The 18,600-nt window shown below is 42.3% G+C and overlaps 1 long non-coding RNA gene across 1 annotated transcript in view; it reads left to right on the top strand.

Annotated features, from left to right (window-relative positions):
• LOC117027198 (uncharacterized) overlaps positions 1 to 16,015 on the top strand; it is a 40,620-nt gene extending 24,605 nt beyond the window's left edge. Inside the window, exon 5 of the long non-coding RNA XR_004423882.1 lies at positions 15,943 to 16,015. This is a non-coding gene — a long non-coding RNA (uncharacterized LOC117027198). The remainder of the gene's footprint in view (positions 1 to 15,942) is intronic.
• The last annotated feature ends 2,585 nt before the right edge of the window (positions 16,016 to 18,600 follow it).

Raw genomic sequence — 18,600 nt, 5'->3', positions numbered from 1 at the left:
TAGCTGCACATTCAGGAACCTTCTTCATTCTTCTTCTCGTGTATAATTACAGGTGAATTAGTATTGTTTTCGCCATTTGCCTGCAATGAATTGCAGTTGCCAAACTTGAGCAGCTACTTACAGAGCTCTTTTTACACTTTCTATTATGTTTGCAAAGATTTATATACAAAATACTCCTGCCTGATTCAGGCTCCCTGGTTTGACTTTGAACAGGGCATGCCGAGGGTAAATTGAACGGGAAATTCCTAGTCAAGGGCAAAGAGCTGTTGATAAATTCCAATTGAAAATATTTACAGAAGAAAGATGGGTAGGGTCAAGTGGGCCTTTTTCCCCGTGATTTCAAGTTTCCCCCGGGAACAAGGAAGACGGTATTGCTTTACCCCTTTGCTGACTTCTAACATAAAATGAGAGAGAAAGGACAGAAACCCAACTCACAGTGTTTGACTCCCTAGAGGAGCTCAGAGAGGGAGAGGAAAATCCAAACTCCTAAATAAACATCTGTAAAAGGATTTGGAACTAAGGAGAAGGAAGTTCTGAGGCCTACTAAAAGGGAAGGAAGGGCTTTATTTACTGGCCAGGGATTGTACTTCCTGTTGTGAAGCTCGAGGCTGTTTCATAACAGCTGGGGGGCTGCAGTCTCTTGTGCTATAATGAGGAAGCAGCCCTCTTGGTTCCCCGCATTACACAAGTTAATGACCTCTACCGCGCAGTGAAATAGATGCAGGGAGAAGAATGGGACACTTGCTCTTGCAGACCTTGCTTTTTTCCCCCTAATTGCAGAAATATATCTTCATATATAGTATTACTGAATATGCAGAACACCCTTTATTCTTGTGCATGCTCTTTGCTCGTCTGGAGATGAAAATAGCTGACAGAAATAAGCACCCATAAGCACCCAGGGTAGCCCCATAGCATATATGAGTTGTCACACAGCCAGAAGCTGCAAAAGCCAGCATGGTCTGTGAGGAAAGCAATTCAATTTATGTCTTTCTTATCTTATAACTTTGTCACAAATGCCACAAAAACTGTTTCGCAACAGATGTGCCTGGAAGATCAGCCAAGGAATTGGGAAACTATATTTAAGCTGATGGGAGATGTTATAACCTGCCTGTATCCTTTTGAGGATGAGTGCTACCTGGGCGAGGCTTACACATATAAAATACAGTGAAGAACTGCAAAGACTTCTTGGCTATTTCATTGGATGAATACTCAAATATCTAGGTTTTTTTCAGCAAAAGGATCTTTCAGTTTAGAGAGCAGAGGTGGGGCTCTCTCGTCACATTGTGCGAGTAGGAATTCCAGTTAGACCATTTGCTGTGTGACCGTGACTAGGTTAATTAACATTTGCGTGCCTCAGTTTCCTCATCTTTATTGGGAAGAATAAAAAAACTTATGCCATATAGTTGTTGTGAGAATTAAGGAAGGCAATATATGAAGCCTGCACAATAGTGCCTGGTGCTATAAAATGCCTGATCAGGGTAGCTAGTTTGATTAGACAGAATGTATGTACAGTCATGATAGAGGATAAAAACGTGCAGAAACAGGCGAGTCACCACAGGGAAGGAAAGCTTGCAAGCCCAGGAAACACTGCCCACCAACACATGGTATCATCTGTACCAAGCACTCAGGGCTCTCTACCACATCTGCCCAGCTTTTCCAGCCTGCTTCTCCACGATAATTCTTCAGGAAGCTTCTGCACCAGCCACATTGGTCTCCAGGCCTTGCCCGTCTCCTTCCCTGGTCTCCTACATTTTTTTCCCTCTCACATCCTCCCCTCTGCCCATCAATTCTGCTAAGAGTTTCTCTCTTTCTCTTTGAAATCTTCCTCCTTTGAGCTTACACAACTAAAAGTCACAAGACTTTTTTTTTAAAAAAAATAATTACGTGAAGGAACGTTAGATATCTTGCTTATGTTGTAAATTGAAAACTCTGGACCAGAAAAGTTGTGTGATTTGACAGTCTTATTCAACTCCACACTTGGAAAATGTGAACTCTGGACTAAGCCCCAGGTTTTCAACTCCCTTACTTCTGGCCCATACTAAATATTGGGGATACCACTCTCCTAGCACCGCTGTATTCTTTCCCTCTGTAACTTTCAGGGTTTGGTTTCTTATTTCTGCATTAGATTCTGAGTGCTTCCTGGGCAGCAGTCAGATGTCAGCTTTGCATTCCCCAGGATATCTCTCAAATCCAACTCTCAGATTCTTGAGAATCTTTATGATAAGTAAATTTATTGACATTTGCATTGAGTCAATGACTAGGGGACTTATTCCCTTCTAATGCAAAGTCTATAAAAACCAGGTTGCTTTTCCCCACTTCGGGCTCTGTGGATAGGTGCACCCATCTCAAGAGTGGCCCCTGACTGTTGTGAATTTTGGCTGTTTCTATCAGCAGGTAGTATTCTGGACTCTTTCCTCAGATACTGGTTCCATCTCAAAGCCATGTTCTTAGCATTCTGCTATTGACCACACTGGAAGTGAAACTATAGGGTCATTTTTCATGCTGGGACACAGTGTTTAAGGAAGTAAAAAAGACAAAAGGAGAACAGACCTGCTTTGTTCCCTTTAATCTCAGGTTTGGTGGGTTGCAGAATTTGGAGCAGGCTTTGGAGGCCAGCAAATCACACCACATTGCCTCCTTTGTAGTCTCCAGGGAACCTGGCTACCAAGTTCCTTTGCAGGGGACTGTAGGACAGTTTCAAATTTTCAACATTGAGCACATTGCCTGAAAAATGAAAGGTAGGATCCTCACCTGTCATAATGGGGTGCAGAGCCCTGGCAGGAACAATGCAGGGACTTGTGGTGGCAACTGGCATGGTAACTTCTTGTGTCTTCATCTCCTCTGGATGTTCTTGCTGAAGACTTAGGTGATCCATTTGGCGAGGGGAGGGTCCCTGTGTTGCCTCAGTTAATTGCATATTATCCTGGCCTTTCACAGCCTGGAATTTAAACCTTGGTGGCCTTCTCTCTGACATAACCTCATGGTAGAATTAAATATCACTCTGGTCAGATCATTCGTACTGATTCGTCTTCAACATAATTCCAGATGACTTGGAACTAATGCTCTGCAGTTCTCAGCATTTCCAAGAGGAAAACCATGGCCAGGGCTTCTTGGAGTGCTTCTCCCCCACCATGCACAGCCTTTCACCGACTAAGTCAGCTGCCCCCTTTCTGTCTTAGCCCAGAAATATTGTTTCCTCCCATAACCTTGGAAAGAGCAGGTTGGACCAGATGGCAAACACCTATCGGTTCCAACATGCTGGGCATCTCCTTTCCCTTGGTGTGGTGTGATGGAGGGAAAAGACAGTCAGATTTGGTGTCAGATTTGTGTTCCAACAGTAGCAGTCCTGCTTCCTGGCTGTGTGGAGTTCAGTGAGTTCACTTCCAAGTCTCAGTTTCCTCGTCTCTAAAATGGGAATGACAATGCCAGTCTCAAAGGGTTAATGAATAAGGTCATGCATGCAGAGCACCTAGTATAATGCCTGGCACACAGGGTGCACTTTAGTTATTATTACTGTGTTAATAACAGTGTCTTTCACGGAATTAAAAATAAAAAGAACTGGTCAGGTGAGGCCTTACAATGATATGTTAAAACACTAGGAAATAGTAAGTGCCATTCTTTGCCATCAATTCTCTAGCCCTTCTCCTTCCATTTTGGGGCCCAAATCATATCCTATTGTTATTGCATAATTCTGGGGGGTCTTGTTTCCATCATATTTTACTTTGTCATATATTCCGCAGAATCTGACAAGGTGCTGTATGCATGGTAGTGTATTCTAAAACATATAATATATTGAATTGATCATTTTTTACCTAACCAACCAGTCTACCATGCCAAATAATCACGATGACATTTTCCACCGTCCTGACCAAGCATCAGAGTGATCTGATGAAGCAGCAGTAGCCTAAGATTGTCTACCCACTGAGCAGCACTCCCAAGTTTTCCACTGACAATGCCGAAGAGGGCATCCCGTTCTACACACATAGGAGCAAAACCATTTAGGGGCTGCCGGGAGCTGGATCTGGAAGAGGCACAGAGGTTGAGCAGAAATGAGAAGGTCCCTCTAACTGAGCAGCTACCACAGAGCTGAAACTGACCACACACTATTTGTCATAACCCTTCCAGCCATCCTTAAGGCAGAACTTTTTGCCTTTCGTTTTAACGAGGAAACCGAGATCCAGAAAGATGAAGTAACTTTCTCACAGTCTAGCCAGGCTGTCTGAGTTGACAGCCATGTGCTTTTTTGCCATGCTGCCTGGACTTATCAGCAAAGAGAAAGGGACTGCTTATCTTGCCCATACTCAGAAAGTATGCCTAGTTTTCTGTGCAACTCAATTCTGTCTGAGGTGTCTCGGGCCTTTGGATGACAATTTTCACACATACTTTCGTCTCCCTTTAGCCTCCCTGGGTGTGTCAGGAAGTCATTCATTGCATACTTTCCAAAATGAGAGGCCTTGAGTTAGATTGCCATATTGTAAGACTCATTTGAACAGAATTAAAATATCCTACCTGATGCCCTTACACAGTGCTTTGAATCCATTGCCAATAAATATCTTCCCGATTGAATCTAATTTTAAGAAATGTGTTTTTTCTTAACTCACAGACTCACCCCCTCCCAGCTATTGCTACTTGAAAGAACATTGGTCTAAGAAATCAGAGACAGCTCCTTGTAGCAAAAACACTCGGAATTTCCCTACAAGCAGACTCCCATGACAACCAAACAATAAAAAAAGGAGAAACTCGTTATCTTAAAGCCACCAGCCGTAATTCCTTTCTGCTAAAAACCAGTACAATATAGATCTTGTTTAAAATTTTGTTCTTTTTATGACTGACATGAAGAATGACCCTGAGTTTAAAAGTCCTTTCTACTGCTCTATTTTACCTCTAAACTGGTACAGAGATCTTGGTATAAATTATCCAATGAATGCATTGATAAAATGACTTGATAAATTTGACTTAACTAGTCTATACTGTCAGTAATTATTTTGAGTATCTTCACACACTGGTCTTCCAATAATCTTCATCCTTTTCCCCCAGTGAGACTGTCTAGGGTGACATATCTCTTTATGGCACAGTGAGGGAGCAGTTGATACAGTGTAGGCCAAAATGATTGATCTATTTCCGGTTTCTCCCTGAAAGTAACTCACAGTTTAACATCACTGATTATAACTGATGATTCCGTTCTAAAACGAATAGTGCATTTATTTTGCTACACGTGGTTCAGTTCCCAGCAACGCCATCACCAAGGTCTACTTATGGATTCAATTCTGAGGCACACAAAGACGTTCAAAACTGTGGTGAAAAGAGAGGTCTAATTTTGTCATCTTCACTTCCATTCATCTCATTAGAATCTTGTAGTTGGGATATTGTGTGACAGAGACCACAAGCAACTCCCTTCGTCCCTCCCCCCCAATTACATTTCCTTTTGCTGTACCCTGGACAAAGAACCTGTCCATATGTGCTTATCCCTGGAGTAGTTTAAAAACCAGAGCCAGGGGGGCCATTTTTCTCTCCATAAATCACCACAGCATCAGTCTGTGACAGATCAGCAGCTGGAATGACTCCCAGACAATCTTGGGATGATTCGTTTCTTCATGAGGAGTGATTTTCAGTGCCCCGAACCTACCCTCTCTGTTATCTGCGGCTAACACCATGCAGTGTGCAGTTTCAATTAACTTACAAAAATTTCCCATCTCTTTTACTCTCTGTATGATGCTGTGTGTGTTGTAGCACAAGATATACAACTCCTCACCAATTTTCTCTCTTCAGACAGGCTATTGTGCGTGAAGATTCCCCATAAGAATTTTCACTGTATCCGACTGTTGTAAGAGAAAGTTTGAAATAACCTGAAGACCCAAGTGAAAGACATCAGTCAGATAAATTGTAGTATAATAAAATGGGATATTAAGCGTCTGTTTAAAATGAGGTGTCTGAAGAGTATTTTAATGTTATGGACAGTTGGTAAGTACCATAGCGAACATCCTTATACTGGGTCATGAGCACTACGCAAGAAATTCTGTAGGATATGTTTCCAGGAGTGGCATTGCTTGTTGAAAATGTTCAGTCAAGTGCAAGGGCCCTGGGAGGGGGAAGAGACGGTGAGACTGCTGTCTGTGTTGCAGGGAAGGAGAGAAGACCTGTGTTGACTGCTAGCTGGTCCCAGGGTGTGAGCCATGGGGAAGAAGAGGCCTTCTGTCATTGCGATCTCATTCTCCTGCAATGGACAGCCCGTGGCAGGTTTGAAGCAGGAAAGTGACCTGATGATTCATAATAAAAATCGAGTTATAAAATAGTTCTAGTGTAAAACAGTTCGAGTACAACTATTCCAATCATTTTTGAGATAGCATATTTCTAATAAGTGTAGGAAAGTGGCCTTGGGCTGAAGGTACAGACTGGGAGAGCCAATCCAGGAACTGGTAGAGATGGCAGATTAGCAGGAATTGGAACCAGAGATATTGACTGCAGCCCGGGCTGCAGGGTGGGTGCACATTCGGGTTTCAGCTCTTGTGTTTGCTTTAGGGTCACCACTGTTCTGCCCTTTGGCCACAGTGAAAAAGAAGAGTAACTTGAAACCCCGCTCCCCGTCTCCCCCACCCCCCATAACAACAGCTTGTTTACCTGAAATGGAAAATTCCTTAACACAGGATTTACCAGCTCCCCAGGATTTTAAAGTTGTGAGGTCAATCTGCATTTTAACTCGGATAAGATCAGGATTAACTGAACTGAAACTTGGGCCCCAGCCTGGAGTTAAGACTCCCATTTCCAATGTCGATTCTTTCCAGTTTTGCTTTAGACCTCCTATAAACTGTTGCAACTCTCACTCATCTCATGATTCCATAATTGGGCAACAGATTTCCATGATTTGACTCCCTACACAAATTCCGCTGTGAAGCTGTTTCTACAACAAAGCCACAGTGGATCGATTTGGTCAAATAACTGCTCAACAGAAGGGCGGGGAAGCCAGTCAAAGCCGGGATTTGGTGTCAGGTAAACACAGTAACACGCTTTTAATCGAACCGGGTGTCTTTGCCTTTCTGGCCAGTTGTTTTGTTGTGTAGACAGAGCGTCAACCTGTCCAGGTAGCATTTCCCTCTTTCTCCAATAATCCCTCTCTATTCTCCGTCCTCATGGCTCTGGACTCATTCCTGCTGTTTTCCCTGTCTACATGCTGCAATATCTGAAATGTTGGAATTGTGGAAAAGCAGAGGAAAGGGGAGTCTGGAGTGCTTCTGTCAAACAGCTTCCTCCCCTCATCACTCTTAAAGAATGGGCCTGTGGGCCCCATATTAAGGGAGAGTGTGAACACTGCTGCTCAGTAGGAAATGATTCACACGCCGGTGGGTCTCTCTGATTCACTGAATAGTTCTGGGTAACTAGACAAAAGCAAATATTAAATCTACCCAATTCAGGGGGGTTAGCCAGCTGTTTCCCTGCTTCACACTGACATCCTCAATGTGGGACATTATCTTCAAGGGCTGTACTTCCTTTTCTCTCTTTTGAGGTTCATCCCAATTGTACTCCTTGCCTCTCCTCTCAGGAGGCTAGGAGGATGCCCCCTGCCTGTTTTCAGTCTTACAAGGAGCATGGCCATTTGGTGCTGACACGTGAAAAGGAACCTGGATCCTAGGCCTGCACGTCTGGGGGAAATGCTGGTTTTCCTTGAATTCAATAGGCAGCTAATGAGTTTTCCATCCCTTCAGCTCTGGGAGCTGCTATTGTGTCTGTTGGTGTTTGCAAATATTAAGTGGTCAGCATACTTCCTTCTATTGCAAAAGAAGACTTTCTGAACTCATAAGTGGATGGTCATTTATAAAGGTTTGATTGGATTTTGAAAATAATTTGAAACAACCTCTCTCTCTCTCTCTCTGTAAAAAGAAAAAAAACTTTGTTGACATGAAACCATGGTGCTGGGAGTAGGTCTGGTAACCAGGAAAAAGGGGTTTCTTCTGTCCCTTGACTGGCAACATTTAGGAGAGAGCTTGGCAGGAAAAAAACTGCTTCTACCTTCTCACTTTAGCCTCTTCAAAAATCTTCTTTTTTAACAGTGAAAAGGTGTGCAGATCATATAATACAGCAGATCATGAGTTACCCTTGCCATCTTCTGCAGATGATAAATGTAGGCCATTTTATAAAAATGAGAGAGAGAGAGAGATTGTGATGTGAGAATAAATGCAGAAAACCATTTTGTCTACAAAACAATTCAATCTGGACCAGAGCCAGGAAAAAGTAGTTAGGCTATTAGTAAGTGATTAGAGAGAGGCAAAGGCTGACTTGAACACAAGAACTTCAACCACTAGGACACATGTTTGATTCCCTGTAAGAAAGCTGCAGAAAAATCCATGACCTAAATCTCTGAACTTGGGTATTTCCAAGGAAAGCACCCGACTTCCCCACTGTCTTAGATTTAACACAATTAATGAAATACCCGACAGCCCCCAGAAGTCTTCTGTGTAATTAGATCAACAGCAGCACTAGGCACCAGCAACTGAAATTTAGATTTCTCTCCAACCAACACGCCTTAGGCTTCGTAGCATATGCAAGTAGAAGGGAGGGGGTAAAAAACCCCAAGAAAACAAACAAAAACAAACAAAACTTCTGATGCAATTAAGAACCTAGGATTTTCCCAAAGGCAAACAGCTGAATTCACATTAGCAGTGAGACTGAAAGAAGCTCGTTAGTCAGAGTTTACTCAGTGTGGGGCACAATTCATTCCTGATGTTTTAATAAAACATGGATTGGTAGCAATAAAATCCTTGTGTTTTAATATAATTCAAGTTAGTGTTATCAGCCTCGTTTTTTACAGAGAAAGAAACTGAGGCTCTAAAAGTCATCAGCAATCTTGAAGTCTAGAAGATTGCAGGGCCAGAACTCAAATCCCAGGACATGGGACTCTAGAGTTGAGAGTATATGTTATCTTCTTACCAGTCACACCTTAACTAGCCTCACTGGACAAGGATGATTACACGTATATTTTTTTAAGTGAGGATGTGGGGGCAGGGGGGGTATAAAAATGTGGCCCAAAAGTATTTAAAAAGGAAGACAGTTCATTGGCACGCCAGGTCATGAAATGAGACCAGGGTGTGAATGTGAACTAGTACACCACAATGCACATGGGAATGGCCCCGACATAATTGACTGTACTGTCTGGAAAAATGGTGAGGCCTACCAAGAAAGATTGCTGAGCAGCAAAGTGCTAGGGTTTATGTCAAGCAAAGAGCAATGTTATCTTTCTTTGCACTCTAAGTAGTTTTTCTACTTATGACATGTCTCTTCACCCTGAGCTGACTCAAGTTTATTGGTTGAGTGCAAAACAGGAGGAAAGCCAGTTGGGAACTGACATTCTTTTTAGATTGAGCCTCTACTGGTGAGGCCCCAACTTGGGATAAACCTCCAGGATTTCAATGGCGGAGTTGCTTTCTTAGTAAACAACACTGGAAATTCCTCCTCATCTTCTTTCATAGTTCTTGTGCTCTTTCTCATTTTATCAATGATTTGTAGGTTGGAAGAGAAAACCCTGCTCCCTAGATTTTAGTAAGCTTATGGAGAGGAGGATGGGAGTTGGAAGGTAAGTACCTACTGTGTTTCCCCGAAAATAAGACCTAGCCGGACCATCAGCTCTAATGCATCTTTTGGAGCAAAAATTAATATAAGACCCGGTCTTATATTTTACTTATAGTAAAATAAGTATAAGTAAAATCATTTTACTTATAGTAAAATAAGACCGGGTCTAATATAATATAATGTAATATAACCGGGTCTTATATTAATTTTTGCTCTAGAAGATGCTTTAGAGCTGATGGTCCAGCTAGGTCTTATTTTCAAGGAAACACGGTAGCAGCTTGGAAGGTAGGAGCAGAATTCAAAAGAGATCTTAAGAAATTGAAGAAGGATTCATAAACTGTACAACAAATACTTATTGAATGCGTGATGAAAATGCAAGGAAGATGGAGATGGAGAAGCAGGTTGTAGAGCAAAAGGTCTATGGATCATAATTATGGTACCTTTGCTTCTGAAATAGAAACCTAAGATATATCGTGACAAGCATAAATGTACTTCGCAACACCCGTTCATTGAGTGCCTATTTGATTCATTCTGTTGAGATTCTGATGAGGCAGAGAAAAGGAAAGTGGGAATCAAAATGATGAGCTGGACTGCCTGTTGGGCAGTCCAACAGGTTATTTCTTGATTGCTGCATTAAAATGTACTCTGCATTTTTCAGCTTTAGTGGGGGTAATTGATATACAATACACTGCATGTATTTAAATGTGCACCACAATGAGTTCTGATTTATACACACACCTGTGAAACCATCTCTACAATCAAGATAATGAACATATCCACCATCCCTACAAGTTTTCTCCTAACCATTTGTAATCCCATCCCCTCCACTTTCAGTACCCAGGCAAACACTGACCTGTTTTCTGTTACTACTGGTTGTATTTTATAGACTAAATTTATATAAATGAAATGCTTATTTTAAAGGCTAGCCTCTTTCATTCAGCGTAATTATTTTGAAAGCCACTCTGTTTCAAATGTCAATATTTTATTTCTTTTTATTCCTAAGTATTCCATATAGTTTATCTTTTTGGAGCTTAGTTATTACTTCCCTGGATAAATTAGTCAGTTGAAAGATTCTTATTCTTCTGTTTTTTGTTGTTGTTGGTTGACTTACATCATAGGCTCAATAAATACTTAATTTATTTAAGGATTTGGTTAAAAAATTCCCTTCAAAAGGATTCTATGAGAGGTCATTTATTTATTCAACCACTCAGCAAAGATTGATTGAGCCTTTACTAGTGTTAAAAGGTAAACTGAGGCATATTAAAAATTTGAAAAGTTTGAGTAAAATATCACTCTGAATGGGGCAGCACTAAACTAGAAGTGGCTCGGAACACTATACTGCCAAGAGTTGGGAGAGACTTTTATAGAGAAAAGGCAGAAACAAAGAAAGGAAATGACTGCTATAGCTTGAAGCCTAGTTTGCTGTTTGTGATTGGTTGTCCTTAGGTATCTTTTTTATTAGGTTGGTGCAAAAGTAATTGCGGTTTAAAAGGTTAAAAATAATTGTAAAAACCGCAATTACTTTGGCATCAACCTAATATAACCTAGGGGTATTTACAGGCTTAGATTATGGTTTGCTTTTGTAGGCCACCATGGCAATTAGAGCTGTGGGGGCTAAAAAATAACACTCTCCCTCCCACCTTCTAAATTCTTCCAGCTGGGCTAATAATCAAATTAACAGAGACGGATTAATGGAGAAAATAAAATTTTAATATGTGTGCACAGGGAATTCACATAAACATGAAAATTTCAAAGACGTTGAATATATATATGTCATTTTGGACAAAGGAGAAAAGGGGGAAACAGGGTCTTAGATTTCAAAAGTGAGAATGGATGATTTGCAGGTAATTGAGGAAGCGGGGGCGGCGGGGAGAAACACATGGCAGGCAAGTTCACCCCAGAAACGGGGTGATCCAGCCACCAGGCCCCCCTCCCATCCACCATTACTCACTACAAATTAGGCTCAGGGCAATATCCTAAGGTTTCCTTCCTGAAGCAGGCCTTTCCCTCCGAATCTCTTAGGCAGGAAAGGGGGAGGGTCAAAGGTTCTGTCTGGGTGTTTTGGTTCTTCATAACCAGCTTAAAATCAGTACCCCAAAAGGCACAGTTTTGGGGGGGTTCCCTTCAAATTCACCTCAGTCTAACAGCCTCCTTGTTTCAATAATGTAACAGTGGGTCCCAGGCAGTATTCTAGGTACTAGGGCTACAGTAATAAAGAAAACAGACACAAATCCCAGCTCTTATGCTCTTACATCCTAATGAGAGGAGCTGGACAATAAATACAATAAAAACAAAAATTTTATAGTATATTAGAAGTTAATACGTACAATTTAGAAATAATAGAACAGGGTAAAGGGCCATCAGATGCCATCCTAACGTTGCAGCCTAGATTTGGACAAACACCATAAATTGGACTGAATGGAGACTTTCGTGTGGTTTTCTCAAACTCATGAGATTCTGTGGAAGTCACCCTCTAAAATGGGACCTAAAACCAGGCTGCCATGAATGCCAGGAGTTAGAGAATGAGGTGCTCTTTCCATTGGAACCACCCCCAGGTATTAAGCTTTTGTGTCCACCTGGAGGACAAAGGAGAGAGAGTGGCTGCCATGCACCATCTCCTCCCCCAGCTGGAGGAATCAAGTCAGAGAGTTTTAAAATCTGGAGAACACTCTCCAAAAGCTCAAAGCTCGTCACATTATGTTGGTAAGTGTCCCATTGCAGTTCCAGATAAAAACCTGGACCCAGGAATGTGTGTGCTTCACTAATCCCAAGCATTCGTTTATTTGATTTGGGGGAAGGAGAGACAACAAGGCAGACCAAACTGAAAGTTCCGCCAAGCCAAAATGTCTTGCTCAAAAACGGATGAAATGGGGCCCCAAGTCTGTAGCCAAAGAATGTTGGACACTTTCCCCAGCCTCAGAAGTGTTTTTTCATTTGAGCTTAGGTAGGTTTAAGGGAGGCGTGTAAGGAGAGAGTTTCTGTAACTAGAGGAAGTGCCTGCCTTCAGCACTTTTACTCTAGTGCCATCTGGCACCCGGCCAACGCAGCCTGAACTTTCTGAGAAACTTGATTTCCTGTTCCCACTGCCTATGCTCACTGAGAACTGGGCCGAACTTCACCCATGAGATTCTTAAAAATCTTTTGGGAAGACAATTTGTTTTGCTTTGTTTCAGAGTCATTTAAATCATAAAACTGTCAACTTCTTAAAATCCAGAGGGGGCCTTACCATCGCCTAGTTCAACTCTTACATTTTACAGAAGAGGCGAGGCAGAGTTCAGAGCTATTATGTGACAGTGGGGGGGGCGGGGGATGGGAACAGGGTCCAGGTTTCCTGACTCTGAACGTGGTGCAATTTCCTCCACGGATTATAGAAAAGTGCAATTCCAAATATTAGGCCTGGTGAGTTTTACTATATGTGAGTTATACTTCACAATCTGACTTAAAAAAAGTTTGATGCCAGAGTCCTGGGTGTTTTGTACTTTCCCTTTCAGTAGCATTATTGTCACTAAGGGAAGGCACAGTCCTTTTCATGGTTTGTGTGTTGAGGAGGAAGCTAAGGACTGAAAGTCTATGCAGCACGAAGGCATTAACTATGGCAATTGGAAAAAAACAGCTTGCTGGGTCCTGAGCAGGGCAGGTCAAGAGCTTGTGATAGTGCCGTGTAAATTTCACTTCCCAATGAAATGAATCACTCTTTGCCAGTCCCTGCTTGGGGTTCAGGATTGAAAAACAAAACAGGGCTGGCCCCGTGATAGGAAAGGGACATTTGGTATTCTCATTGGCTTCCTGGCTAATTACAAAGTGTTAATGACATTCAAAGGAAATCCACCTCCCTCAGTGATCTACAAATAAGGAAAGGCAACAGAAGGTGAGCCAAAGAAAAGACAGGGTCCTCCAGGGAAGTGCAGAGCAAAACCACTCAGCCCTAATAATCATCAGAGAGAAGCATCTTCATTTACAAAGGAAATAGAAACCCCAGTAACTTGGAAAATCAGCACAGGCTGAAATCAAGTGGGACCAAGAGCTCTTAAACTAATCATAGCTGGTTTTCAAAGCTCAAGGATTTGTTATTGCAAACTGTTTCTCACACAATAAGCTGATAGAATAAATGGTGGTGTCTTTCTTAACGTCCATAGTAAGTAAACATGCGCGATCTAACAATTAAGTTCACGAATTGATCCTAGAAAAAGTGCTACACACCTCATTGCTGAATATTAATCACTACCATCACTTTTGAAGTACTCCCCTTGGGAAGCTATGCACCGACGCCAGCACCTAGTCCACCCTTCAAAGCAGTTTTGGAACTCTTTTTCTGGAATGGCCATCAGAGTTGTTGTCATATTACCCTTGATGTCCTGATTGTCATTGAAATGTCTTCCTTTCAATATTTCCTTTATCTTTGGGTAGAGAAAGAAGTCATTGGGGGCCAGATCAGGTGAGTAGGGAGGGTGTTCCAATACAGTTATTTGTTTACTGGCTAAAAACTCCCTCACAGACAGTGCTGTGTGAGCTGGTACATTGTAGTGATGCAAGAGCCATGAATTGTTGGCGAAAAGTTCAGGTCGTTTTTGACTAACTTTTTCACGCAGCCTTTTCAGCACTTCCAAATAGTAAACTTGGTTAACTGTCCAGATGGTACAAATTCATAATGAATAATCCCACTGATATAAAAAAAAAATTTAGCAACATCGTTGCAACAAGTTTGTGAGCTTAATTGTAAGCATGGAATATAAATAATGTGTGTAAGAGGAATTAGGAAACAAGAAGAGAACAGATGGAGACAATACAGTTGTTTAACTTTGATGGTAACGGAAAAGACTCTTTGATAATATTCCTTAAGCAGATCAACATAATATTTTGTTTTGTCCCTTATGAATATTCTTGATGAATTATGCTCCTGTGGTTAAAACAATATTAAAGTCAAGAGTTCCATTTTTTCCTTTGTGAGCATACATTTGATGGTCAGGATCAGTTAATTTTGATCGTTCCTACAGTTTTGGTTTACATCAAATATCATTCTTGGCATTCTGGGGTCTGAATCGTTTTATTCACCAGCACTTTGAACTCTGCTCCACTCTCAGCCTGTACTGAGATTACTGAATGAATGAATGAATTCAGCAACTTCTGAATTTCCTTTCTTGAGGTTACTATGCATTTTATTATACTTATTCAATAGTTCTCCAGTCTCTCCCAAGCGTTGTTCATTTGTTTTCTCCCTTTTCTGCTTCTTCACCCTTTCTCATTTCCAGTTTGCGCTGTGTGGTGTTTTTTGCATGTTACATGGCTTACTTTTTCTTCTTTTTTTTTTTTTTTAATTTATTGGGGTGACAATTGTTAGTAAAATTACATAGATTTCAGGTGTACAATTCTGTATTACATCATCTATAAATCCCATTGTGTGTTCACCACCCGGAGTCAGTGTTACATGGCTTTCTTTACACAGGATTGAGATATATCACAGGCAACAATTTCTAGACATCTGAGTTCATTAAAGTAAGGATAAAAATATTATGAAGGCCGAGGGTGTTCACCATGACAATAGGATGAGTGAAAATAATCGCCGGTTTCAGGTACTGGTTGCTTTAAGATATCTTTAAGGATACATTACTTCTCCACTGTTAAGACGGAGGGATTGTTTCTACCTGACTCGTGAATTCCTTCACGACCCGCGAGCAAACAGCCACAACATCTTTTAGAAATTCTCTACTTTTAGAAATGAGTCACACATTTTGGTTGGGCTTGAGTACCAGGGAGGAGGATCCAGTGAAGCTACAAAGTTAAAGATTTGCCCAACAAATGGCTTGTAGGGTCTTGGAGCTAGAATGTTCTGGGAGACCTGCCCTGTGTCTTTCTGACTTGGGTTTGCCTCACCCTGGTGCGAAGTTCACCATTATATGAACTGTGTTACTTCAGGAAGAAACAAAGAACAGAAAACCACAATCAGGGACATCCAAAGCACCCCCTTTTGGTGGCCCGTCTCCTTTTGTGCAGCTCCTTCTCCTGCTCTTCCACTGTGCAGGCCCTCCTCCCACAGGTGCTGAGCCCTGGCCCACCCCTTTGCTGGAACCCACAGAGCACAGCCACGTGGCTCTGGCAGCCAGCGATGCCCCATGTGCTACATCATGCAGGCAGAACAACCAACCTGAGGTCCCTTAGCTACAGAAGTAGGCCCATTTCCTCTGCTAGGAAACGCCTTAAGATCATTTTCCACCTTCTAGACCAGCAATACTAAGGATGGATTTGAATCTATGCAGGCCTTTCATACTCTACTGGGCAGTGTCTGTTCTGCGTAAAATGGTGGGCTTGGAAACGTGAGGGACGAGAGATCACTCAGAGATCAGACAGGATCATGTCTATAGCTATTTCTCCATCTCCTTGTAGGTACCCAAGACTGCCCCTGTGCCTGCTTCCTCGCTGTCTGCTCTAGGAGCTCTGGCTCCCTTGCTCATCCCAGACAACTCCCCCCACCCCAGCATGGGCCCCTACCTTAGGCACGGACACAGCTGCACCCTGGAAAGCAAGGCTCCGACTTGAAACTCAACCGCCCACCTTTAATGGCAAGATCTGTGTCAACAGGATCATTCATTGCCATTGCTGCGTTAGAAGCCATCTTCCCCCGACAAGTCAGCCCACCTTTATATTCAGGAGTTCTCAGTAACCTGAAGGGAATTCCTAATTCCTGACACTGAACACCACCAGCCGTCCCCATTTCCCCACCATCCACTTGGTCCCTAAATTAGCCAGTGAGACATCCTGGGCAATTTGAAGCCATAATTGCCTCAGGTTTCCCTCTTAAGGGAAACAGTTTAAGATGTGAAACAGTTAAGAAAGAAGACAAATCTTGCTGAGTGCTTTCTGCACCCAGACGTACTCCTTTATATCCATCTGGATAAATGCAATTTACAAATGCCTCATCAAGGAGTTCAGCTGAAAACACTATTCCAGGCCTGTTCTGTAATCGGAAAAACACACACACACACACACACACCAATGAGCCGTATTCAGCTCAGAATTTAATGCTGTCTCGTTTTTTTTCTTTAAAAGAATGTCAAATCAAGGAACAATTCTCCATCACAAAGCAGGATGAGCTGTTAGGTGGAGACAGATGAGGATTACAGAGCTACTGATTTGGCACAACCACCTAGAAACAAACCGAAAAGGATTCTGCAGTGTTAAACAGGCACAAGGCATTCTTTTCTGAACACCAAGTGTCCAAGTTACAAAACCCCGAAGAAATGCTGCTTCTAAACTCTCGGCTGGGGCAATTTATCGTCTTTCCCAGCTGGAGTATTTGTGAGATGTCTCTCAGAAAGAAACAACTCAATATGCAAATCTTTAAGCCTTTGTAACGGGAAGAAGTCTATTTGAGGCAACTCTGGATTGAGGAAGCAGAAAGACTTGAAAATGCATTTTTCACATGGGTTTTGTGAGCTAACCAATGCATTTAGGATGAACATGGTCACTTCATTTTTCTTTTTCCACTAGAGGTTATCTTCAAAGACCGCAGGAAATGTTTAAGCAAATTTAAAGGCTATTTCTCAAGAGTTAATAAAATACAGTCATTTAGAGATTTGGTTTCTAATAATTTAAGGCCCGACCCCTCCCACCCAACACCTACCCCACTCCAGTTAGGTGAATTGGCTAACAAGTAATAATAATGCTTACTAACAAATGTAGGAATGTGTTTTTAAATGTTCCCTCTTTTATTGCTCTCATTGAGAACTGACTCAGAGAAATGTACCACACAGAGCAGTAGACAGAGGGACAGCCAGATGGATGGATAAACAAGTACAGCAAAATGTCAATGGTGAAATCTAAGTCATGGGAACATGAGGGGTCTCTATAAAATTCTTTCCACTTTGCATGATGTTTGAATTCTTTTTTTTTAAGATTTTATTGGGGGAAGGGGAACAGGACTTTATTGGGGAACAGTGTTTACTTCCAGGACTTCTTCCAAGTCAAGTTGTTGTCCTTTCAGTCTTAGTTGTGGAGGGATCAGCTCAGCTCCAGGTTCAGTTGCCATTGTTAGTTGCAGGGGGTGCAGCGCACCATCCCTTGCAGGAATCGAACCGGCAATCCTGTGGTTGAGAGGACGCACTCCAACCAACTGAGCCATCCGGGAGCTCAGCGGCAGCTCAGCTCAAGGTGCTGTGTTCAATCTTAGTTGCAGGGGGTGCAGCCCACCATCCCTTGCGGGATTCGAGGAATTGAACCAGCAGCCTTGTGGTTGAGAGCCCACTGGCCCATGTGGGGAATTGAACCGACAGCCTTTGGCATTAGGAGCACGGAGCTCCAACCGCCTGAGCCACCGGACCGGCCCAAAATTTTTAATAATAAAATGTTAAGAAAAAAATATCTACCACTCATTTTGAAAATGTCTACAAGAAATCTAAGATGTGACTATTGGGCTGAAGCCTGGGACATCAGTACTCTGTTGCCTGACGGCCAAACATTTAAATGGGTCTGGTAGTGCAGGAAATGGAGGTTTCCCTGCTAATAGTCCTCTAGATGTTTGAGTGCTTCACATTCATTTACATTTCAGCATTTTCTCCAATTCTTAGACTCTTGGCAAAAGTTTTTGGTCAAATGCAGCAGTAAATTTTAGGTTCTGGCTATTTAAGTATAAATGCAAGCATTCATCTCTTTCAGAAAGCCTTCTCTCATTTATACCCCCCGCCATTAATGTCCCTTTTCTGCGCTCCCTACTGTACAAACTGTCAGGGCCTTCTCAGTGGGTTTTCCAGGAGTCTCTCTAACTAGATTATAACTCCCTGGAGGCCAGGAGCAGCGTTTTTGGTCAACTTTGTTTCTCCAGCACTCACTGCCACAGCTGGCCTGTGGTGGGCTGTCAGCAAATGCTGCCATTGTCTGTATGTGGATGAATGCTGTGTATACACGTAGAGACCTAGGCTCAGGCCTTCCCATCAAAGGGTAAAGTCAACCTGCCCAGTCCTGAGAATCACACATCTGCTTAGAGCAGAGGTTCCCCAGTCTGGCATCCCCTGGAATCACTGGGGGAATCCCAAAGCACTCTACTGC

This window comes from Rhinolophus ferrumequinum, chromosome X (genome assembly GCF_004115265.2).
Source record: "Rhinolophus ferrumequinum isolate MPI-CBG mRhiFer1 chromosome X, mRhiFer1_v1.p, whole genome shotgun sequence".
Taxonomy (NCBI): domain Eukaryota; kingdom Metazoa; phylum Chordata; class Mammalia; order Chiroptera; family Rhinolophidae; genus Rhinolophus; species Rhinolophus ferrumequinum.
Note: the sequence above shows the minus strand (reverse complement) of the source record. Positions and strands in the feature narration are given on the sequence as shown.